General features: G+C 43.4%; 2 long non-coding RNA genes across 2 annotated transcripts; one reads left to right on the top strand and one right to left on the bottom strand.

The window, feature by feature from the left end:
• Positions 1 to 3,345: 3,345 nt before the first annotated feature.
• LOC147655054 (uncharacterized) lies at positions 3,346 to 7,451 on the bottom strand. Its single transcript, XR_015283750.1, has 3 exons — positions 7,368 to 7,451; positions 6,596 to 6,673; positions 3,346 to 6,489 (listed from the first exon to the last, which is right to left on the bottom strand). It is a non-coding gene; the product is annotated as an uncharacterized LOC147655054 (long non-coding RNA).
• Positions 7,452 to 17,279: 9,828 nt separating this feature from the next.
• Positions 17,280 to 22,001, top strand: LOC147655053 (uncharacterized). The gene is made up of 3 exons (XR_015283749.1): positions 17,280 to 17,367; positions 19,979 to 20,073; positions 21,476 to 22,001. It is a non-coding gene; the product is annotated as an uncharacterized LOC147655053 (long non-coding RNA).
• The last annotated feature ends 2,485 nt before the right edge of the window (positions 22,002 to 24,486 follow it).

Below are 24,486 nucleotides of genomic sequence, written 5' to 3'. Positions count from 1 at the left end.
CGGAGGAGATGGATCTGGCTGGTGCTGGCAGGGCAGAGAAGATGTTATTTATATTTCAGAACAGAACTGCATGTTGGATAAACCCTGAAATCCCCAAGCCTGTAAAAGCATTAAGCAGGCCATCCTCATGACTGTGAGCCTCACTCGGGTTTCCTGGCTTAAACAAGAAAGTCCTTCTCCTAAGCAAGGAATGAGCTCTTGCACAGACAATATTTCAAAAGCCTTGCTGCTACTGAGTAAATAAATGTGCGTAGCAGATACAATAAACATTTTCTTCTGTTCTGAAATCAGATCTGCAGATCCCAAATCCCCCTGTGCTGTGCAGACTGTAATTACAGGATATGTTAAATTTTCTTTATAGCCAGTCCTGATGGTTGTTAAGTGACCGCACCGCCCAGTACAGCACCCCTCTCTGGTCTGCTACCATTCGTAATGAAAACCAGATGTTTGTTTAAAGTTAATAATCAATACAGCACTCATCCTGAGTCAAGTAGGGCTAAACATTTGCTTAGAGAAGCCATGTCAGAGCCGTGATAAGCGGGGCTTGGAGCAGCACGCTGCTTCGGACCCCGCTGGGGCGTGAGATAAACCATTCAAATTCCAGAGAGCGAGCGCTGGGGCTGAGGGGTTGAGCTGAGCCTCCATGAGCAACCAAAGCAACTCAAATAAATGCAGGCTCAGCTTCACCCAGAGCAGCCAAGATCCCTGACAGGCACCGGAGCCCTGCTCCCAGCCCACTCTTGTCGAGGCTGGAGTCTTGCTTTGCTCTGGCTTCTCTCCTGTATCCGAACTGAATAAGAACACGTGCAAGGGGAAGAGCAGGGTGCAGCCGAAAGCCACAGCACTGACGGGTGGTGAGTGCTCCCAAATCGCTGCGAAGGCAGAGGAGAGGCTACCCAGCATCTCACCACAGCCAAGTGAGACCAAACCCCAGGTTAGACAGTAAATCATGTCATTGACTGCTGGGTTGGGCACTGGGATGGAGGAACTGCTAGGGCAAACTATTCGTGTGGCCCACATGCCTTCTCACAGATGGCAACATTCCAGCCTTCACCTCAGGAAACAGATGATGAGGAGGAACATTGGGAATGTTGGTGGGAACTCCAGTTAGAAGGAACTCCAGCTGATTTGCTTTGCCTGGATCTTTACTATCTTGGTCAGGGCTGTTTCCTTGTCAAATGTGCTCTCTATCTCAGCCCAAGAGTTGAGACAACAAATTCAGCTACATCCCTGCACCCTTCCCTTTCCCACCTCACCTCCCAGCCTGAGAACAGAGAGGCAAGGGGCCACCTTGTAAGCTTACCTGGAATACCCACCACACCTTACTTTTGAATTACTTTACCATGGTGAATACCAAGTGAATTACAGAGAATCCTGATCCTAATGTTTTTCCTGATAGTGGAAAAAGAAAATTCTCTTGATTGAGCCTGTTTCTTTCTGACACTGTTTAGCAGCAGAAACTGAATGCTTGCCTGCAGCCTAAGCCAATGATGGAAGTCACTGTGCAAATATTCTGGTGTAAAAGAGTCTGAAGTTTGAATTTCTAGGCCTTCCATAGGAAAACTAGCAAATCAAATGACAAGAAGAAATGATGAGGAAATGTGTATGACTCATGGAATCTTAGAAATTTTGGTTACAAGGGACCTCTAGAGGTCATCTAGCCCCTCTTCCCACTGGAAGCAACTATCACCAGCAGTGCTTTACTGGGGCTCTATTTCACAGTATATGATGTGTGTTTCTTTAGCCTTATTTTCTTTCATCTTCTCCCTCTCCAATTTTAGTATGGAACATCCTTTGCAAAACCTTTAGTTGCATGTAATATCTTTCTCTTTACTCAACTCACATGATAAGGCCAAACATTTTCCATTTTATTTGCATAAAGTGGCCAATCCCTAAACTCTTTAAAGCTTTTCTGCCCTACATAAAAAAAAAAAAGGCTTTTTCTGCCTTAAGCAGGGCGTCTACTGAAGCGAGGTGTCATCCCCACTGACTGGCAGTACAGTCATGCAGCATCAGAGCTGAAACTGGAGGAAGGACAAAAGAATCACAATTCATAAAGTGCAGGGCAACCTACTCCAGCTTCACTTTTCATTGTGCTTTCAGGGAAAAGGAGACACGGAACATCAGAAACACCCACATGCCAGTTCTTCTTCTGTGCTGTGCTGAGTTGTTAACTTCCCTGCTTCTTCAGCACAGAAATCCCCATGTTAAAGTACTCATTTAGAGTTGCCCAGAAAAGCTGAAGATAGATTTGGATCCTGTTGAAAGCCACTGTTTTGTAATAAGCCAGAACCAACCCTTTTGGCTTCAAAAAAAACCACCCTCCATTCCACTTAAAACAGGTTCAGTAAATGATCTGTGACCAAAAACAAAACCAAGTACTAAAAGCTGGATAAAACTGCCTACCTCACCTCCAAATTAAATGAATCTGACCTGCACACCATGCACAACAAAGCATTCCTAGAGCTCCACGGCTCATGAGCATATAAAAAAAAGGGCATTTATTAAAAAACAGTCCATTAGAAATCACTCTAATGATGAGGTTTTCCTGAAGAGGATTCATCTTCGTTCCCAGGTCATGCCATGCCTGTGGAACTACAGCATCCTCTTCATACACTGTGTTGTCTCTCTCCAATGCAGCCAGACTCCAGCATGAAAAACACCTCACCCCACAGCTCTGGGGAGTGCTAAAAGGAAAGCAACTGCCCCAGAAGCAATGGCCATAGGTCTGTCTCCTCAGGACTGGTTTGTGTGGCAGAAACCCCCCTCAGCAAGCTCCTGGAGTTGACTCAGGGATCCCGCATTGGGGTGGCAGAGGGTGCAGAGCTGTCCCTCAGCTGCCCTTCCCCGTGAGCCGAGTTAGGTGGCCCAGCTGCTGCGCGGCCCCCGCTCCCAACACATGTTGTCTACAGATGCATAAAAGAAAGCTGGGCTTTGCTATGCCTAATTCCCAGGCCTTGCCTCAAGCAGCCAAGGCAGCCACGCCATAACACTTTCAAAATAGCAGTCCGGGGTCAGCCTTTGCGCCGAAAAAAACACCTTTGCCTGGGACAAAAAGCCCCCAGTTTGGGTGTTCCTGGGACCTGGTTGGGCATGGTGCTCCCATCATTCTCAGGAAAAGGCACAGGATTTGGCTGGCCACTGGTGCAGCTGGATCCAGCAGTGACTTCTCATCTAAAATCTTCTTTTCCTGGAAGAGATACTGCCTTTTTTTAAACCTTTCTTCTTTCCCCCGGCTTTGTAAGTAATCCTGTTCTTCACTCTCCGCTGTCTTGGAACCTTCCAAGCAAAATCTGACACTGAGGAGCAAGTCTCTTTTTTTTTCAAATAACAAATGGAAATACATTTTTGCTGCAGCCTTCCAATCCGCACAGGCGACACTGTCAAAATGCTCTGAACTTTTTTTGGAAGCAGCAGATGATTACAGCTGGTTAGCACAATTATAGCCGTTGTGTAATGCTTGGATCCTCTGTCGTTTCATTCATTCTATTCATCAAACTCTGCATCAGGCTGTGGGGGAAGATCTGCCTGATGGTAAATTCACATTTTTTCCTATGTTGCTGTTACTTCTCATAGTTAAAGGGACACTGGCAAGTGACACATCACTTTTTAAATGTCGTTTCAAAAGTTGTTTACCCTGTAATCTACAATATCCTCTTAGAAGCCAGAAGAATGGAGAGCTTGAGCAATTTGGCATTTCCTCACTCTTGTATATTGATTTTTTTTTATTTTTTTTTTTACTGTGGGTGAGGGGAAGCTCAGACACTTTCTATTTACAGTGGTTCACAGTGGACTTAAGGACAGAGGCCACCAATTTTCACAGCACTCCCAGAGGTAGATAAGTATTATCTGAAAACTATCCCAGTTTTACAGGCAGGAGGAAAGCAGTCCTGCCAGACATGGGGCAGGAGCTGTGCCAAGTTTTGTATAGAAGCACCTCAGTCCCAACCAGGGAGCTGGGAGAGGAAAGAGGAACCTCCCATAATAAAGTCACCTTCCAAAATGACTCTCCACCCCGGGGAATGAGCAAGTCATCACATCTCCTTGTCCTGTCATCACAGTCACAGTCACCATGGTCCTGCAGGCAAAGCACCAGGATGGCCCCTTGTCCCTGCAGGGTGTCCAAGTCCCACCAACAATGGGAAAAAGGAGTACAAAGATGACCTCCCTCCCTCATTTCATCCATGATTATAGCAGGCCAAGGTACTGAATTCTAGTACTTGCATACATAATATCTTTTATATTTTGCAATATCATCCACATTATGTCAACAAAATAATAAAGTAGGTACTGATGTTGATATCAATTTTTCATTCTGCCATTGTGGCCGTTAAAACCACCATTGTGTTTGAGCTTTCTTGATTATTCTTCAAGATAGAAAACCAAACTCTGTTGAAAATTTTTTGTTTGCCATTCTCAAGATGGAGGGTTTGGGGAAATTTTGCAGACTTTTTTGTCTCTCAAGGCTTTCACAGGAAAAGTGGAGAACTATATGAAAAAGGTGTATTTCTAAAAGGATTTTGGTACTGTTACTACAAATTAAGTTAAAAAAAAAAAAAATAATGGGAAGGCATTGAAGAAAGAAAAAGGGAAGGAATATAGTTTACAGATGCTGTTCCCTACTTTCCTTCCTCTTTTTGGTCTTGCTATATTAAAAATAAGCAAGTAACCAAAAATAAAATAGAAATGTTTGAGCTTTTGTAGCTCCCCTCTGCATGATTTTCGTTTATTGTTCCTTTTCTTCCCCTCCATTGTTCAATTCATAGGACTGTATACTTAAAATTCATTTGGGCAATTAGTGAGAACAGCAGAGTTTCATTAGGCTGGATCAGAAAATGAGTGTCAGGGTTTTCACAGATCCCAGGAAGGGGTAGGAGGACGGTGTCACCCAGCACCAGCCCCAGAAGGACCCAGGAGCCCAAGATGCTCCCTGCAGACCCAAGATTCACCTTGTGCCACGTGAAGCAGCCATCCCAAGCAGTGACAAGTTGTTGCCAGCAGCGTCCCTGGGTTCCACTGCAATAAAGATTATTTATGCACCATGGCTGCTAAGTGCTACTAAACACAAAAACAAATGACACTATAGTCTCAGACCACTAAATTTGTCTCTCTGCTGTACATATCCTTTGCTTTCCCTTTGGCTGCCTTCTTGCTAGCTGTAAATTGCATAATTCATTCTCTCAGTTGTTTTATAGTTTTGTGGTGAAATTCAGATTTATCATCATTAAATATTGTTATCACTGTTTACACAATGACGCAAACTGTCTGAAATGTGTCTCAGACTCAACGCTGACATCTAACCTCAGGAGAAGATGGGACTCTCCAGACCAATGCAGACCCAGCCTACAAGCCAAGTAATTGGGATGAAATTGGAGAAAGCTATTGTAATCCAGGACATTGGGAGTGAGGGTCATTACATGTTTAATTCTGCTCCTCAAAAATGCAGTGCACAGCTTGTCAAGAAACGAGCCACTTAGGGCTTCTACTATTAGTTAGAAAGGATTATTTTTTTTCCCTTGAAACACATATAAACCAAAGATATTGTAGAAGATGGGACTGTGTCCAACAGGGAGACAAAAGATTCATTTCTTCTCTGTTTTCTATCCTCTCCTCAGACCCTGGTAGAATTGCAAACTAGAAACCTTTCCATTTTGCATGGTTTTTCACAGCCTGGGTGCTGGAGATCTGCTCTCTGTGTTCCAGGACCTGCCATCCCTCAGATTCAGAACCCAAGAAAGCCACTGGTGTGGGGCCATGTGCCGGTAAACCCCAGAACAAAGACCACAATATTCTGGGGCGATGGGACGTTGGTTTGTAGGGCGAGAGGAGCACGCTGCTCCCTCTGACGTTCACTCTGTGGCTTGCTGGACTGGGGTGACCTGCAGGACATTGCATTTAGCCCCACTTAAGTCACACCACAGATTAGCTGGTCTCCAGGAAAGCTGTGAAGTGCTGGGCCGTCAATCTCTCAGGGCTGGCCCTGCCTTGGCTGGTTCATAATAATGTCAGCATGAAAGATTAAGATGTTGCAGCTTGGCAAAAAGCAGCGATAGTGCAATAAATCCCTCCACTGGGGCATTTCCTCCGGCTGGTTGTCTGTGCAGCCATTTCAGGCTGCTCTGAAATTAATTTCAACATTCTTGTAGGCACTTATCTCACCAAAGTGAGATTTCCTGGGAATCATCAGGGAAGGAATGAAGACAGAAGAAATACAACTAAACCCCGGCACTTAAGACCTGAGCCCTCTCTCGTTAATGCTCTTCGTGTAAATCAGGAGGAATTCCACTTTCATCGAGGGAATTATGCCAGTGATATACTGCTAGTGAGAAGAGACTCAGGTGTGGGTCCTTTTAGTTGGGCTTCCTTTATTCATTTCTACAAAAGGAGCCCATGATCCTGTAGATAGATGGCTGTGCTCAACTTTTGGGTATCAGAGGTCTCTGGGTAGAGGCATGGGAAAAGAGGCACAATCCATCCTTGGACTTTATCCTGTATAAAAAAGTTTCAGAATCAAACCTTAGTCAATTCAGAGGGAAATTACAGTCAGAGACATACTCAAAAATGCTTAAAAAAATATGTTCTTTGATGCAATTACCTGCAGATTGGATCTCATTTCTGTTTAGGGAAGTTATTTTTCCCTCACTTTCCAACATGCAAAATTGAGGCCTGAAGTCTAATACAGAAAAAAAAAAAGTATGATTTACTGTATCTAGCAAAAAAATAATTGATGTGTCTTAATTTGGGGCAGGGAGTAGTGCAGGACAACAGATATGGAACAACGTGCCACAGTGGAGACAGCCATCCCACAGGGCAACAAATAGGGAACAAAATGCCATGGCAGAAAAAGCCATCCCGCAGTGAATACAACCAGCTGGGTGTCTGGATGCTTTGTAAAATTTTATTGTGAAATGCACAGATGATGAGCACAGCTGCAAAACATCAGGAGTGTTTATCATGATCTCCCAGAGTGTTCTGGGTGTGTTCCCCTTTGACACTATTTATGTAGGCTTAACCTAAGCTGATTTCAATGGAGACATCAAAATTGTTTCAAGGTGCATCCTATTATATACAGGATAAGCTTGTGGCTTAAGGTTTCTCTCCCCTGTCTTATGTGGTGTTTATCAGCATGCAAAGGACAACTGAATGAAGAAGTAGCTGATAGCATCTGACTAACTGGCTGCTGCTGCTGAAGCAAATAAAAGACATTTCTGGCACTCACACAAGTATTAAAAAGGGGATTAAGCAGATTTTTGGGATGGAATTCAGGCTGGAGGAAAAAAAAAATCTGTAATCCATCCTTCTAAGCCTAAACATTACAACAATCTTAAAGCAAAGGGCCTGACTCTTCCCAGCATTATTTGTTTTACCTGAATTTGGGTCCTTCCCAGTGACATGCTGGTGTGCAGTGAGAATAGCACAGCCAAGAAACAGATTCCCCCCTGTGATATGCTGCACCTGCTTGTGTTCCTAAAGGTTTATCATGATCACCTGAATCCCATAACATACAACAATCCTCTAAATTTTTCAGACAGCTCACAGGCATAAACCTTGTCACAGCTGTGGCACAAACCTGTTATACTCTAGAGGAGGAGCTAATGTAGGAGCCTGTTCCAAATTTCTACAGATATCTTGCTGTAAAAAAAAAAAAAAAAAAAAAAAAAAAAAAATTCTGTGTGGTTTATACTTCCTGATTTTGACAAGTAGTGAAAGCATCAAAACACTCCTAAGGAAACTGATTTTGTAAGTTCTGGCTCTCAACAGGGAGAGAAAGGGAGCAAGAATATTGGGTGAGGATAGGTATGGACAGCTACCTGCCCAAGGAGAGGTTCTACTGCAACACTTCAAAGAGTAACTTAGGAGATGCTGTTGTTAGAAAATGAAATTGCACAATTATTAACTTCGTTATACTTCAGTAAAATCTCTGAAAGGAAAATAAAAGTAATTAAACCACAGTACTAATCTTATCAGCAATCCCTCCTCTGCCACACTAAGACCTTGTGACAGCTTTACTTAGTCTTCATTAAGCATTTTCAAACAGTTCATTGCTAACAGTGTCTGCTATAACTGTGAAATCCCTGTAGCACTCTCACAGCAGCAGTGACAGATTTTAAGAGTGAGGGAGTACTGGGACAGACACTGCTTGTAATCTCTTACCCAGGTCTCAGATCTCTTCAGATTGAGCTGTTTACATTGTACTTAGGCAGATTTTTTTCCTCTCTGAGATTCACAAATTTCTTAACAGAAGTCACAACACTTTTTTTTTTTTTTTTTTTTTTTTTAGGACCTGAAATACAGAGTACAAAAATACTTATTAAAACCATTTTGTTAGAAAGATGGGGTTAGAAATCAAAACTTCTAAATGCAGTCTCCTACTTAATCAGCAGAGAAAACAGCTTCCTGGACCTAAAAAATGAAGCTTCTATCTCATTCTTCCAGGGCTCCCCAGCAAAGGAATTTCAGTTCTTCTGGTCCTGATAATGGTCTGTTCTGCAGGAAAAAGCCATATTCCCTTCAAACCATCTCAGCCCAGGTGGTTGCCATAGCTATGACAGCTTTGAGTTACCTGCCCTTGCAGGTAGGTGTGGGTCCTTGTGCAAATTCCATTGATGACAAAGGACTTCAGGTGAGAGAGATCTTTGCCTCTCCTTGCAGTGGCACTTCTGATCACAGACCAGCAAAGAGCTAAAGGCAGTCCCTGGGTTTGTGTCAAAACCCCTTATTAACCAGTTGTAAAAGTTGCAGTGGAGGAGGCATATTTCTGTAGCTTCACTACTAATATTTTATCTTTCTGTCTTTGCAAAGTTGTTTTTACAAAGCCGGGTATTGGCTGGACCCCAGCAGCTCTTATCACAAATCAAATTTTACATTTATTTCGCTTTTGTCATTGGAAAGGAGGAGGTTTTATTAATAGTAGTGCTAATGTTCATATCTGGAATTCACTTCTGGATGGAGAAACTCTTGTGCCAGCCTTCAGCCAGGAGTGAACTTTATGGTCGTGTTATCAACTCTGAAAACAGGAGATTAAGCAACAGCCGCCGAAGTGGTAACAGATTTTTAACTCTATCAGAATCAGCTGCCCACCCCTCTGTATTGTTTCCCTGTAGTATCAGTCTCTCATACTTGAAGATTTCCCAGCGAAAGAGAACCACCACGTAGCATTATTTGTAAAACAGCTCTGTCCTGAAACCTGATAGTGCATGAACCCAACCTGATAATTTATGAACTCACAGCTAAGCAAGAAACAGTTCCCCTGCAGCCCAGAGAAAATATACTGTAACATGCTAAATCTCTTTTTTAAATGTAAAATCATATTGCCATTCAAGTTTGTGGCTTTTTTAAATGTGGTTGTGCTCAGAGAAGTGACTATAAAAACAGCACACTTTTAATCAATGGATCTGCTGTCTTCTGCAGGAAATTTGAGTCAGATATGTTTCATTTACTGACAAAAATAATACCTTGTTTTTGTATTTTCTACTCTGCTGGCAGCATAGAAACTATACAGCCCTGGGAAAAGCAGCCAGCTCTCCTCTGGTTCACGCACCATCAAAAGCACAGGTAATTAATTTTAACCACTGCGTTTTGATTGCCTGTGCAAAGAGATTAGGTTGATTTTCATATCAGGAGCTGGATTTACTGAGCTACTGGCTAGAAACACTGGGCCACTTTTTCCAGTGGTACTCAGGTCCCTCAACTGCAGCTGGATATCTGATCCTTCATTTTCTCAATGCTTGCCAGCTTTGAGCAGGGATCTCTGCTCGGTGGTGACAATGCCACACAACACACAGATCTGGAACTCGCGTGTGTCCCTGCACAGGAGGAGGAATTACAGCAGTGTGTGCCCACCCTGGCCTCGCTGCCCTCTAGCTGTGTGAGAAAATGCCATGCTTGGGATCTCAGGTACCTAACAGGGTATGTACCCCTGGCTCAACTCAGCTGCAAAATAAAATACATGCTCATGTACCACTGAGACACCTGGCTGGTAGATCATCTAGGTGGCAAATACCGCGGCAGAATGAGTCTCCGGCCACCAGCATGGTCACAAAATGACCATTCATTCTGTGTGGACATGTAATCAGTATGAAGCAGGGCTAACCCTCCCAACCCGTGCCATCCCTCCTGCTGACACAGCCTTGCCATCACACCCCGGCTGTGAGCGCTCACCCGCTTCCGTCACACATCCAGCTATTTTCAGAGGGATTTAGCCAACAGGTGGACTGAACTGCCAGTGCATTTTGTCTGGTCCTTGCTCATTTTGTTTACAGTGCCAAAGCAACTCAAAATGGAATTATCCTTTCAAAACAGTTTCCAGATTAAACGATCTTCTAGCTGCAAATGAAAGCCACACGGTCACCCAACAGGCCAGCTGTTAGTTTGCAACACTGGAAATAAGCGTGCTGGAAGTAGACAAGAAAGCTTTCAAGTCAGTCCATTGTTGACTGCAAGACATGATGAAGCTGCAATTGCCTCATATTTTCCAGCTAAACCAAAGCAGGAAGCTCCCATCCTGATGGCCTGAGTTACAGGAAGGGCAGTTCTGCATGAAAAATTCACATTTGCCACAAGCAAATACACTTTACACACGGTATTTTTCATGGAGAACATGGTGAGCTGGCTCCGCAAAGCTGAACATCAGCTTTCACTCATTTGGTGAGGCTGAGGAATGGTGTCAATGCTTGCCAAACACCTTTGCCAACTAAAAGAGTTTCTGCAATTTCTGTGTAAGGTAGATGCTCTGTGTGGTTCCACTCTCATGGGCTGTGATTGATCACTAAATTAAGATCCCCTACAAAATATTCAACCTATAACTGAATTTCCCCTTTCTGATTTCATGCACAGTTTGACATTAAACACAAGTTTTAGGTAGCTAATTCCACTTGTACCTGATATTTCATTATGATAAATGGGATGTATTTCCATCACCTGTTATAAGATCAACACTGCAGTCAAGCAAGTGTTAGCTTATGTATTGACAGCCGGTCTGAAGTGCCTCCTTAATCAAAGGTATGATTCAAAGTCTCTTCTCACAGATGAGGTGTCCATCTTCAGTCTTTGTCTGTCACTCTATCAAATTTTGTCAATCACACTGATTGTGGTCATGTGCAAAATGAGTTTGTTCTGGCTGATCCAAATACAGCAATTAAACAATACCAATTTTTAATTTTTTCTTGCTTGAGAGCATTGTTGGTGTGATTTTCCTCCCTTGATCTGAAAGGCCCAGAAGTGCCCAGGTGCTCCTTCCTCCCTCTCACTGCCTTGCCCTTCCCCATGGATCTGCTGTGCTTGCAGGGAGAGGATGGGCTCGGTGGGGCAATCACACATGAAAACCCTGCTTGGCCTTGATGGCCAGGACCAGACTAGCCTGGCAGAGCTGGCTCTGTGTGCTGGGTCCTCCCCCTGCACCCTGCGCTCCCAGAACTGGCTTTGAAACGGCCACAGAATCACATCTTCATGCTACAGCATTTTGGCCAGACTCAAGGAATAAAGGTCTCTGGTAAAGGGCTTTCCCAATATTTCCTGCAATAAGGAGCCCACAGGCAGCTCTGGCTGCTCAGGGGAGCTGCATTAGCGGCGCTGCCACCAGCACCCCGATAAGGCCCGACCTGGTGCTGTTTGTACTTCTTAGTCACCTTTATTTGTTTAACAGGCCAGACAAGGCAAACATTTGTGATGCCTTGTTTATTCTGTGGCTTTCACTGGAGCATATTAAACTCATCATTACTTCATAGAAGCCCGAGATAGGCATTTTTTTGCTGGCAAGTGTTGACAGTAAGTAACAGACACTCCGCCACAAGGTAACATGTTTATATACCAGTGCGAATGCCTGGTGGATTTTATTCCTGTAAAACTATCACAGATAAAGAAGCTACTATCAGATAAGTGACTATAATAAATGGCCACAATTAGTGCTCTGCTGATGAGACTACTCGGTGGTCTCTCTGCTCTGTTTTAGACAAACCCCAGGCCCAGCTTGCTTGGTATAAATGGAGACAAGAACCATTTAAAACAACATCAGCCTCTCTTGATTTCTGGGGATGTTTTACCAAAATATCGCTGCTAACTGAATTGAAATCTTGTTTATATCTTCAGAGGACATACAAATGAGAAAATCAAGTCAGAAATAAAGATGTTCATTTATACACACACACACACACACACACACACACACACACACACACACACACATACTGGCTTCTTTCTGGTTTCCCTCTCCTTTAGGATTTTGGGTCACACTGTGGGATTTGGTCCCAGCTAGCATTAGTGCTCACCAGCCTCTCTGTTTGATGTCACTGGAAGTAACTTTAAGAGTCAAGGGGCTTGGAGAGACACCAGCCTGAAGCTGCCTGCACCCCACTGGAGGAGTGTGCAGCCTGCTGCAGCCACCCCAAAGTGCGGAGTGAGAGATGCCCAGGACACTTCCATTCCCCAGCAATGTGTCCTCCCTGTTCTCTCCATGCTCCTGGGAGCTTGCTGAACCAGCATGGCAATGGAGGCAGTGCCACCACAGTGCAAACCTGGCTGCAGCTGCCTCCAGCCCAACACCCCTGGGCACAGGTGCTGTCTGCTCTCAGCCTTGTGTCAAACCTTGGTAGCAGCCCAGAGGGCCTGATACACCTCAAGAAGTCTGCTTGTGTTCTATATATATTCATATTCATGCAGCACTTTGTGCCTCTCTAAGTGCATCAAGTCCCACCATGAGACAAAATCCTTTTCATAGAACCAAAGTCCTCCACAAAACGTACAAGGGTACCAATCCTCTTCTCACCTTTGCCAACAATAAACTAAGCAGTGCCACCCCAGAGCTGCATGGAACCAAGCCCCAGTCAGAAGCAAGCTCTCTATCTTCCCTGCACCTCACTGGTAAAAAACACCCACTCCTGAGCCATTCTCAAGGGCTGTAGTTGTGATAAGGAGCTGTTGTTTCAGCTTCAGTCCAACCCCATATCTCTTCCCTCACCTGTAAATTAAGCTCATGCTGCTTCATGAAGTCCTCTTATGGTGGCTTCAAAAGGCATCTCTGTGGACACCTCATTGCAGCCAGTTCTCAAAAAATGGGAGCCTATAATTTAGGTGCTTTAGGTCTTTAAAACACATTTACACCCTTGCACAGACTCATCATTCATAGAATGACTTGTATTTGCAATGGACTGCTTCTACACAGAGACAGATATGCGTGTATGTACGTACATGTGCACACTCCAACACGCACGTACGGGTATCTGTATGAATGTGCTGGAAGAGATTTCAGATGTACTTTTACTGTCATTAAAATAATGATAATAGAAAAGCTCAAAGGGATTGCTTGTGAAAGACAGGCTTGAGTTATTTTTCATCTGTAACTATATGTTTTGTTCATGTAGTGTCAAAATGGCACCATCCAGCACAGTCTCCTGAAGTTGTCTCTGGATTGGTCTTCAACCCCCTCCTGAAATGCAACAACTTCCTCAGAACCAACTAGCAGGAAAAGCTCTTCCATAAAATCATGCTCCTACTGGGTTTTATATTTCTACTGGATTTAATATTTCCTAATAAGAGAACTTGCATTGTGTGGTAAAGGAACTCATACACACCACATCCCAGGAATTAAGTGCTTGTGCACAGTAGGATTTATGGTAGTCCTTTGTATTCCTGTTGCCAGAATATTCCATAAACCCACAAAAGTTCTGCAGGTATCAGTGTGTTTACGTTTTCATGCGCTTAAAGCTGATTTATTTGACCTCTGAAAACCAGAATAATAGTCCTTGTTGAAAACTCCATGGGGTCCAGATTAAAGGAAGACTGTCAAGTAGTTTAAGTCCCAAATTTGAACTGCCTTTGACTATCATAATTTGACTACAGTGTTCACTTAATTCTCTGGAAAACAGGATATGGTTTGTGCCCATCTATCCAATTTATACATGTGTGCTCCTGTAGCTTTTTGCATGTGTAAAGCCTTGAGACTTCCCAGTGATGTGACTCAGGTGGGACAGCACATTACAATAAGTTGCTATGGAATAAACACTGCTCTAAGACACCACAAAAAAATTATGTGGGGCTTTGCACCTCAAAGGCAATGATTACTATAGCACTAGTAAGAATTTTCTCAGAGAATTCAGGGTCTTAGGGCAGAGCAAGTAATTTCTCTTAGTGATTTGTCTTTATAGGTTGTTTTGCATTTGTGAGTGGGCTGTGTGCATGAGGCAGAAATCTTCTCTGCGTTATCTGTCTATAACAATTTACAATCTTCAAGTCAAGAACAAAACAAATGGGAAAAATCAATAGGAAAAATTAATTCATTTTCCCCCATCCTAGCCCAGGCCTGGACTGCATGCCAATAGATCTGGAATGTTAACAGACCCATTTCCCAATATCAATTTCACCCAAGACAAATGAGCCACGGTATTTATAAATACCCTAAATATATCTATCTGCAGCAACAAATCTCATTCAAAGTACCCAGAGGTATTACCAGCCTCCAGGTGCTTAAATAGATCATCTCCAACCATCTTTTTTTTTTACAAAATTGTACTTTTAAAGACTAAGGGCTTGGATCTATAAATGAGTGACATACTGAGAGAAGGGTAGCAGGGTCCTCTGGTAAGCAAAGACACAGGTGGCAACCTGTTAGCTAAATGAGCACTTCACACAAAACACCTTGAGGCTGTCTTGGCTGCTGTGTGCCTGTGTGGAGTGCTGTCAGGGCTAGGAGCTCTCAGCAGGAGTTTCATACACATGTGGCTCATGCCAAGCCCTTCTGTTTCCATGGAGAAAGAAGAGGACTTCTGAAACCAGAAGACCTCACTCTTAGATGAAATCAGGGATTAACTGAAACTAAGGATTACCTGCACTGTTTAGACCCTGTAGATCTTCCTCAGACACAAAAAGATAATGGTTTGACTTAATCTTAGAAGTGCCTGGAATTCACTATCCTACTGGCATTCATTGTCCCCATGATTATATCAGGGTCATCAGATATACAAATCCTTTCAAAAACATCTGAAACTACTGGAAAATTGGATATTTTTATGGAATCAAGTAGGACAGACATGCAAGATATTGGGGGAGGAGGGGAAGACTTCCAAGTAGTAGAGAAAAAAAGCTTTACTTTTCACCTCTCCTTTCCCTGTTCTGGCCATTCTACTTTTTAAATCAGGTATATAAGTATTTCTGAGTCAGCATTCTGCAAAGCCATGTTTTAGTAAATTAAACAGCCATTACACAGAGCTCCAGAAATTAAAATAGCTATTGAGTTTCTCCAAAAATGCCTCCTTAAGTGACAGTTCAGGAAAACATCATTCAGCTTAATGGAGAACCACTGTAATGGAGCAAGAAGCAACTTGGAAGCAGAAGCAGTGAAGACGGGAAGACATGGTTCAAGTTCCCCCTCATATTTTCTTAGGAAGAAAAACTATCTTTTCATAAGTAGCTCTCACACACAATCCCAGCCAGGTCCACATAGATTTAGGCAGGACTTGGTTCAACCTCTCCACTCTTCCCTTGTTTTTATGTTCAGAAAAAGCCATAGGAAAAAAAAAGTGTGTTTGGCAAAGATGCATACATATACATCTTAAGACACAGAGAGAGCGATATTAATGCTGGTGGGTGGGTTGATTTGTGCATACTGGGGCTGGGAAGGATCTCTATACTCAGATCTGTTTCCTGAGTCTTCATGTAACCTACTGAAGGTTGCAGTCCTGTTTGAACCCAGAGCTAATTCACAATACACCACAAAATGTAATGATATATTCCATTGCACTGGCACAGTGAAGGCCCTGTTTAATACCCTGCCCTAATTTCAGGCTTTAAAAAATGATGGCCAGAGAGGTGAAAGAGAGATGTCTTTTTCATGTACAAGCCAGGTCAACCAGGGAAGGTGAAGTGCCTGTTTCTCAGCACCAGCCTGGGTTAATCTGTTCTGTTGGCTTTGATTCTTGGCCTGGATTTACACCAAGAAGTGTTTACAGTCAGTCCAATGTCCAAACAGATTGCAAATGTGACTCTGTTTAAACAACAAAAATGTGTCTACAATATTTGTTTGTGTCCCAGAAGCTCCACACATTTATAAAAAATTAAAAAAAAAGAGACAGCCTTTTACAGTCTGGGCCTTGGTGGCTGATTTATTAGCTTTCCTGTTTTCATCAACATGTTCAAGTTGCTAAAAACCTATGTTGTTAAGCCTAATGTGTCTGGCATTCATCTTCACCTCAGTACCATCTGCAATAACAAGCAACAAACCCCTGATCTTCAGCTGTAATGCCTCTCCAGGAGTACCTGCCAGTAAAAAAAATAAAACAAAACCAAAAGAAAAGGAAAGGAAAGGATGAGCAGAATGAGCCTGCCTCCATCTTGGGACAATTTCACAGTCCTATTTTCCTTGATAATCACAGTAAGCTGTTGCACTTTCATTTTCTTATGGGGAGGGTGAAGGGGTTTCTGTTTTAATGAGCTCATAACATGGCAAATAACAGAGGCTTTTCCAGTTCTTGTGGGAAGTATCTGTTATTTTTATTTCTGCAATAGTGAAATTAAGCTGTGAGCATTAGGTAAACAGTTAGAAAAGTGTCCTGTGATCACTTGCCCCAGTGAAGTTCTTATGCTCAGTGACATTTCCTTTCTACGGCTTCTTCTCCATTCCACTCTTGGTGGAAGCACCACTTTGCTGACAGTAACAGGAGGGAAAGGGGTAATTTTTGTTTGTATGCCTGTGAATGAGCAGCTGAAGCACCATTCATCCCATAACATTCACACTCAAAAATTTTCTTAGAGCTCTCTTAAGAGGACTGAAACCCTGACACAGAGTCATGTTTTCCAGAGGGACTGCGGCAGGCTGCCAGGGAGAGGTGTATAAAAGCAGGGTGAGCTGTTGAACAACCCTTCCCCCACTCTCCTGCCTCTAATGACTTCTCAGACTTCCTATGCCTGATGTGTTCACATCATTGGTGTCTCTGTGTGAATTTCTGACACAAATTTGTTGTCTCCCCTTGAGTTTTGTTATCTTCTAGCATCCGCTAAACCCTTGGAAAGGCTTCCCCTTTTGCTGACCTTCACCCTGGTTCCTGTTAGTTCCATTTGAAGGGCCCTTGGCTGTGCACAGAAATGTGTGTCTATCTCTCTGAGTCCTTTCTCATTCCTGTACTTGAGTGGTAGCACTGAAGTGTAGCTTTAGTCAGGCTCAGATGGTTCAAGCCTTCCCAGAGGTACGAAAGGCAAGGGAGGGGACGGCAGCTATTCCATGGGAGACAAGTGAACCCTGTGTTTGTGCCCCACAAGCTGTGAGCTCACAGCTGGCTGAAGAATCACTTCTAAGTAAGAAAATTGCAGGCATCTGGTCTCATACACAGATATCCTGCAAACAGAAAAAGGAACTCTAATCTGTGAAAATATTATGCTGTAAGTAGTTCTGTATGCAGGTCCATTAGCAACAAACATGTTGAAGGAAGTTATTATTGTGGTAATTTTATTGACAGAGCTGGAAAATCCCTTTGTATCACTTCTCTCATTCTCTTCACTTTTTGCTTTGTTCTGCATACACACAGTAGTACCTCTCCTAATTTGGGCTCTCCAGGCTAAGGCAAGCAATTTAAAAACTGCAATGACTCAAATGGTACAAATGAGTTGACAACCAAAAAATCCCTCAGGAGCAATTACTTTCATACCTTTACTTTTTCTTTTTTTTTTTTTTTTAGGCAATTTCTGGGAAGGAAAGATGCAAAAAAATATTTAATAGGCAACAGGAGAGCCTCCTTTCTAAACCATTAAGAGCTCATCTCAGTGGAGCTTGCCGAGATCTTAAGGGACATTATTGCATGGGAAAGAAAGAGCGGAAATCCATCTTAGCCAAATTTGAAAGGGACCATCAGTACCATTGACCCTCATTTCTGACTTTATCAGCATGAAAACTACCTGCTGAGATGCAGTTAGATTCCCTTTGAGACATTTGTAGTATATATGAATCTAAATATAAGTGATTTGGATATTCAGTGCCTTGGCATATACATGGGAGGGCGCGATGCAGCAGAGATTTTGGCCATGCAAAAAAGCTGACAAAGTGCAGGACTAAAGAGTTACTTTTCAGGTGGGGAGTTCCTTTAACAGTACAGGAATAGACTGGAACTAGATAGAAAACTTCTTTACAAAATCAAAGATACTGACTTGGAATAGAAACGTTTCACACAAAAATTGCCAGGGGCATCTGGTAAACAGCCTGAAGCTAGATAGCTGAACTCGGACTGTAGCACTGGGGGATAAAGCTGGTGACAGTGAGTTTTGTAACAGCATTGAGAGCAATTTTTGAGCACTATGAGATCTGATGAAAAGCACCAGGAGGGAGCTGAGTGCACAATTATTGTTATTATTAAAAGTAATATTACAACACTGATATTCTTGAACAAATCAGCAGATGGCAAATGCCTTTCAGTGAAGGCAAAGGCAAAATAATATGTCTGGTAGCAAGGAGGGAAGCTAATGATTATGTGCTAAATGAAACAGCCATTCAGCATGCTGATCAGGAAAAAACATTTGGGAGTCATTGTGGAAAAAACATGGAAACCATTAGCCCAGTTCAGAATACCAGGAAAGGTAAAAGCAAGAGAGGCTGTGTTGTTCCTGCGTGATCCAGTGCTCTGTTTCTGAGCTCTCCTTGTGTTCTGGATGTGTTCACATTGACCACAAAAGCAGGGTCCCATTCAGCTGGGCCATGTATCCCCATACCCAAAAAAAGAGTCCCTGCTCCAAGGCATTTAGGGCAGAAATCTCAAAAATGCCATAGGTACTCAAGGGGGAATCCCTGGTTGTCCTACTGAAGGCACAGAGCCCTCTTGCCTATCCAATGCCAGAGGAAGGAAGCCCTTCTGTCTCCAGCATTCTGGGAAAGGCAAACCAGCCAAGGCAGCCAGCAGGACCAGGCAGAGGTCACAGCTCAGCACCCCCAGGCTCTCTCTGCCCATGGGGTGAGAGGGCAGGATGTTGTCTCACATCTCCCCAGCCAGAAGGTTGAGGTCACTGCTGCCGTGACCTGAGCCCGCACCCTCCCAGAGCCACGTGGACCTGCTTTGCCCAGGATAGATGCTTCATTTCTGAGCTGAGCCTGTTGAAAGGGGTGAGGGAAGCTGCTCTCCATGTTCTCAGTGGAAAGCAGGACAGAAGGCTGAAGCTGGACAGGAAGGAGGGAACAGTGAGGGAACCCAAAAGTTGATTTTAACTGTGTGACGGGGATTATCTGCACACCTTTCAAAGGGTACAAACCAGGGATTCATTTGTTAGAGTATGGCACAACTGCTCCAGCTCCAGCTGCCCACAGCTTCCCCTGCTTCAGCAGCAATTTCTGTCAAGCCTTTCTGACTGCCAGGGCCAGACCCAAGCCATTAGCACAGAGGTGGATGGCTTTTGTTTGCTTTTCTCCTGATCCCTTTTTTTTTTCCAAGTGGGCTCTACTGTTAAACTCTAAGAGTGCTTTGCTCATTTAAAAACAGAAAGGTCTGAGTCCAGTCATCTTTTAGTGACTCGTTTGCTGCCAGTTTTCCCACAAAAATAAGCAAACTGGAGAAAGGAGTCAGAGCCTAAGCCCTTTATGGGAGATTGATTGCAAAGCTGGTGGCAACGTGACAAGCTGATTTGTGGTGGCTCCTCAGAGCTTGTTTGAACTGTAAACCTCAGTCACATTTATTTATTGTATCAATACAGGTTTGTCACAACCAGCCTGAACATAAATGCTGCTATCTCATGCCCTGGCCATGGAATGCCAGGCACGAGGAGGGCACAAGCATGTGTCTGTGTGTGGGTATGTGTGCCTCCATGTGTCTGAGACACACTGTGCATACCCTCTTGCTCCCAGTTTTCCTCTCCTCTGCTCCAGTGCGTGTTAGATCAGGAGCTTGGCTTGTTGCCACATTTGGTGGTGCCACAGCTTTCCATGACAGCACCAGCCTGAGGCTTCATGGCTCCTTCACAGCTACCTGGACCCCTTGAGAGGCTTAGTTCCCTTCACTGTCATCTTTTCCAGTGATAGCTGCAGCAGCTGTTTCTTCTTCCTCCATAGCATGTGAGTTACCAGAAAGCCTGAGGGGCCCACCAGCCAATTCCCATACTTGGATCTAGGTCTGTATCTGCATCATATTTTCTTGAAACAGTAGTCACATAGTGGACCTCTCTACCTTCTACACAAACATGATTTAATGTCTTCCTCAGCAGCACTGAGCTCACCTCCTATAACATGAAATCGTAAGAAGGATTGGCTCTTCTCTCATTAATGTAATCACTTTAGAGTAGTTGATCTGTCCTGTACACAGCTTATGGTGTAGAGTTTTATGGCATATTCCTGCACCTCCATATAAGTCGAAACTGGTCATAAAAGATAATCACTTATTGAAGAAAAATGTATTAACATTGCTGAAACTAGGACACAAAGTGATTTTCATAGCAAAGAATAAGTAAATGCCTTGGCAGAAATACTACTTCTTTTGCACAGAAAAATGCAGATAAAAGGGAAAATACCTTTCCACCACCTCTTTTTTACCTTCTACTCTAGCTTTTTACTGTTTCCTTCCTTCCCTCAGCAGCTGTGATCAGAAACATAATATTAATAATGCTAAAAGCACTACAAGCCTCTTGCTGGTACCAAGGACCCCTGGTTCCACAGGCTAAACATTCCCTGACTCCAGCAGCAGTCTTAGAAACTTTTTTGCCATTTTTCTTAGAGGCAGCAGCCCACTAGGAAAATTAATAATGTTGAGAAGCAGGACTGTGATGTACATACCTCGAGTACTAGAAAGCAGCACTGAGTAAGACTCTGGTGCTGAGTAAAGCTTGTCTAGACTCAAAATTAGATTGGGTTAAAAAGACTACTGTATTTCTGCTCTCTTCTGTTTATATGGCTCATATCAACACAGTATTTTAGTATGTGATGTCTATTTATATATTTAACAGTTGTTAAACTGCTGTGCAAAGCACTGTCTGGATATTTTTATTTTAGTTTAAAAGTGAGTCAAAATACAGTTATATGTGTAGCATGATTTAAGACTAGCAGGGCTTTCCAGTGCAAAAGGCAAAATCCAAAACTTCTTGTTGAGAAATTGTGGATGTCCTTCTTCTAGAAGTGTTCAAGGCCAGGTTTGATGAGACTTTGGGCAACCTGGTCTAGTGGGAAGTGTCCCTATTCATGGCAGGAAGGTTGGAGCTAGGGAACCTCTCTCTTTAAGAGCCCTTCCAACCCAAACCATTTTATGATACTTACATAGACCCACCTTGCCCATAGCCACGAGATCCTCCCTTCATCTGAATTACACATCCCACAAGGAGTCCTTCACAGTAGGACAGGATTATAAACACTTGCAGGGTAATTTCCAGCAAGGCTACAGTAGGAACAAATTTGCCAGAGCTGGAAAAATGAATCTGTCATCACAAGATCAGTACTTGCAAGTAAAAGTGTTCAAGTTTAGCTTACGAAATTGTTTGCCTTGGCTTCAAGTCTGTCACTTTTAATGGATATTTTGTATTTCAGAAGCATAGGAGTGAAGGAGTGTGTACTTCCATCAATATTTCAACAACCTCTGGCTTTGGAAATATCTCAAACAGCCCATCTCTCCACATTTTTTTTTTTTGCTGTGCATATGTAAAAAATGGCATGATTGCTGCTATTTCAACAGGTGGCTTCTCACTGTAATGTGCTCCATGTGCTGCACAGGTCTGTGTTGTGCTCCTGCAGTCAGGCACCTCCACGAGCAAAACACGCTCAGCTCTCACACAACAATGTTGACAGTGCAATCCAAAAGTCAAAGTTTTGAAAAAACAGTGCCAAGCAAATGAATCCACACTGGAAACAAAAACCAAATACAGCAGCTGAGAGCCGGATTCGTTTCACATGCCTGAGTAAGAACAAACTGAATCTGTCAGTCAGCAAAGGGCAGTTACAAGGAATTGTCTCTCAGGAACTCCACACTCTGCCCTGGATGAGAATGTTTTACCTCAGTCAAGAATGGGATGCCTGTGCACTTTCATATATTGTCCCCAGGGAGCAAGAGAAAAATTAAATCAATCAAGAGATTCATAATAAAAAGTAAGTATGTATCACTTCATCATCACTACCTCTCTCAGGTAACACTGTCTCATTGAGGATTACAAGGATAGGGTTATTGCCCCAGATGAACCTTCTTCAATATCCTCTTAGTCATTTCAGATGAATCTCACTCTTCAAAAGAAAAAAACAAATCTGAAAGAAAAAAAAAAACCTGTTCCCAGAAAAGGTCATTTACAGAAGGTACGTCCTGCCTTTTAGCGAGGCTGTTTTGAGGAGAGCAGTTCAGCCTCCTGTCAGAGATGGTCTCCAATTCACATTTGAAGGCATTAACTCCACCCTAGCTGAATCCAAGACAGTGACTTTGGGCACCAAACACCTCTGACTCACTTCTTGCACACAGCTAGTTAGCACCAAGGCAAAAGCTTTCACTACACTAGAGATGAGCTTAGAAAAGCCAAAGCTGAAAATAATTCAACATTCCAATGCAACAGAAGATTAAATAATTGCTCAAGAAAATGTGTGCAAGGCCCACTGTTGGTACACAGGAACATTTTAAGAATATTTTAGTCAACTTTAAAAAAAGACAGCTATGGATGAAAAATACCCACTTAGCATTTCTTTCCTACAAGGAGCAGCCTAGGCTTTCATTTGACTCATTTTTCTGATTACTATTCCACACCACCCTTTTTAAACAATGTCATTCAAGGAATCTTACCTGCTGGGATTTGTGTAAGCTGCCTTTAAAATATTTTATCATGTTATAATTTCTTTTTGAAAGGTCAGAAATTGATTAAACAAACCCAGTCTTTTTTTTCCTACCAGCAGGCTTAGTGCTATCGCTTCTTCCTTTCGCCCTGATTCTTTTTCTGTCTCATGGTTATAGAGAGAGTAGAACTGGCAAAAAAAAATGGGGACAAATTTAAGCCAAAGTAAACCTTGTTCATAATGCACCAGATCAGTGGAGCTTAGGCCCAGGAATGAGACTTCCCCAGTAGAAAACCCCTAATTTTAATTACTGTCCCTTCACAGGACGGATCTTGACATGGGCTTCCATCACTGCCAGCTCCCGGGTTGCTGGCTTGGGTGAGTCTCTCCACAAGGGCAGAGGTCCACACAAAGTGCAGACCTCTACAGGAGGTTTGCCTCAACCTTTACAAAGGGAAGGAAAGGGTCTTTGGTATTTCTTAGGATGGGTGTTGAGGTGCCCAGTTTGAACAGTGGGATCTTTGTGAGGTTTTACTGCAGGCTCGGTCAGTTCCCAGTCATCCACACTGTGCTATCGACCACCACCAATACTGGACTAAAAAGAGAAGGGGCTGTACTGAAATTTGTCCCAGGAGGGACAGTGAGGGTTTAGTTTGAAAGGGCACTGACCAAAGGAGAACTAGACAGTGTCAAGGCTTCAGCAGCCCCTGGCATGGAGACCGCTCTGCTCGCATTTAACCCACTGTTCATGAGGAGGGACAGCCACCACGCTGGGATCCATGCACTGCCAGGATCTTCTGGTCTGCATCTGCACCAACAACAGCCAAGGCAAACCCTAAAATAGCACCTTGAAAATTTGAGTGGGAAGAGGGAAAGTCTGGTTACCTTCAAGGCAAATGGCCCTTTGATATCAAATTCCCAACCTCCCGGCAGCAGCCTGCTGGTCACTGGGGTTCAGTGTGACCCCAGAGTGGGTGGGGAGCGAGTCACTAAATGGTGCATAGTGACCCAGCAGTGCTGCCAGAGGGTGCAAGGGCTGGAGAATGGCTCCTTTCTAATGACAAGGCTGTGGGCCAGGCCTGGGGCTCACCCAAGGAAGTGTGGAGTGCTCCAGTGACACAGGCTGGCTTAGGAGCTCATGCATTTCAGAAACACACTAAATAAATAAGCGGACCCAGGATCGGTAACCACTGCTCCTGTAGGAAATCTATGCAATGAAAAAGTCATCAGCCCTGCCTTTTTTTATCCATTCCTCTCATTCCTCAACTTGAATTTCTTTCCATGCTGTGCTTTCCCACTCCTCGGCCCCCCGCCTTCAAATGTCTGTTTCTTTCAGAGCTGCAGTATTGGCCACCAGCAAGGAAGAAAAAGCTGATAAAAGATGATACACAACTCTCATTATTCCACAGTTTTCTCTAGGCAGATTTAGAAGGGTCCTCAATGCAAAGAGAAATCAAATGAGCAGGTAGGCAGATGCAAAGTGAAATTCAAGATGCTGAAAATCTGCTTTTCTCCAGAGGTCCTACTCTTCCCTCCGTCTGGAAGACAGGAAAGAGCAGACTGATCATGACAGAGAAGAGAAAACTTCTGGGGGTCTTTAGGGGGAGCTCAATCAAAGAAATTATTTTCCCACAGACCAGAGCTGAACAAACTTTAATGGCTTTTTCTTGATTGAAGAATAAACCGACTATTAATTTATGACTGGAAGTGTATACAGCAACCTTCCAAATATTTTCCAGTTCTGTGCATACTGATGCCCATGTCTTTTCTGTTTGGGTTTGGTTCTCGCC

Source organism: Cyanistes caeruleus, chromosome 2, assembly GCF_971803275.1.
Source record: "Cyanistes caeruleus chromosome 2, bCyaCae1.hap1.1, whole genome shotgun sequence".
NCBI lineage: Eukaryota > Metazoa > Chordata > Aves > Passeriformes > Paridae > Cyanistes > Cyanistes caeruleus.
The sequence above is the reverse complement of the archived record's forward strand: the minus strand, read 5'-3'. Positions and strand labels throughout refer to the sequence as shown.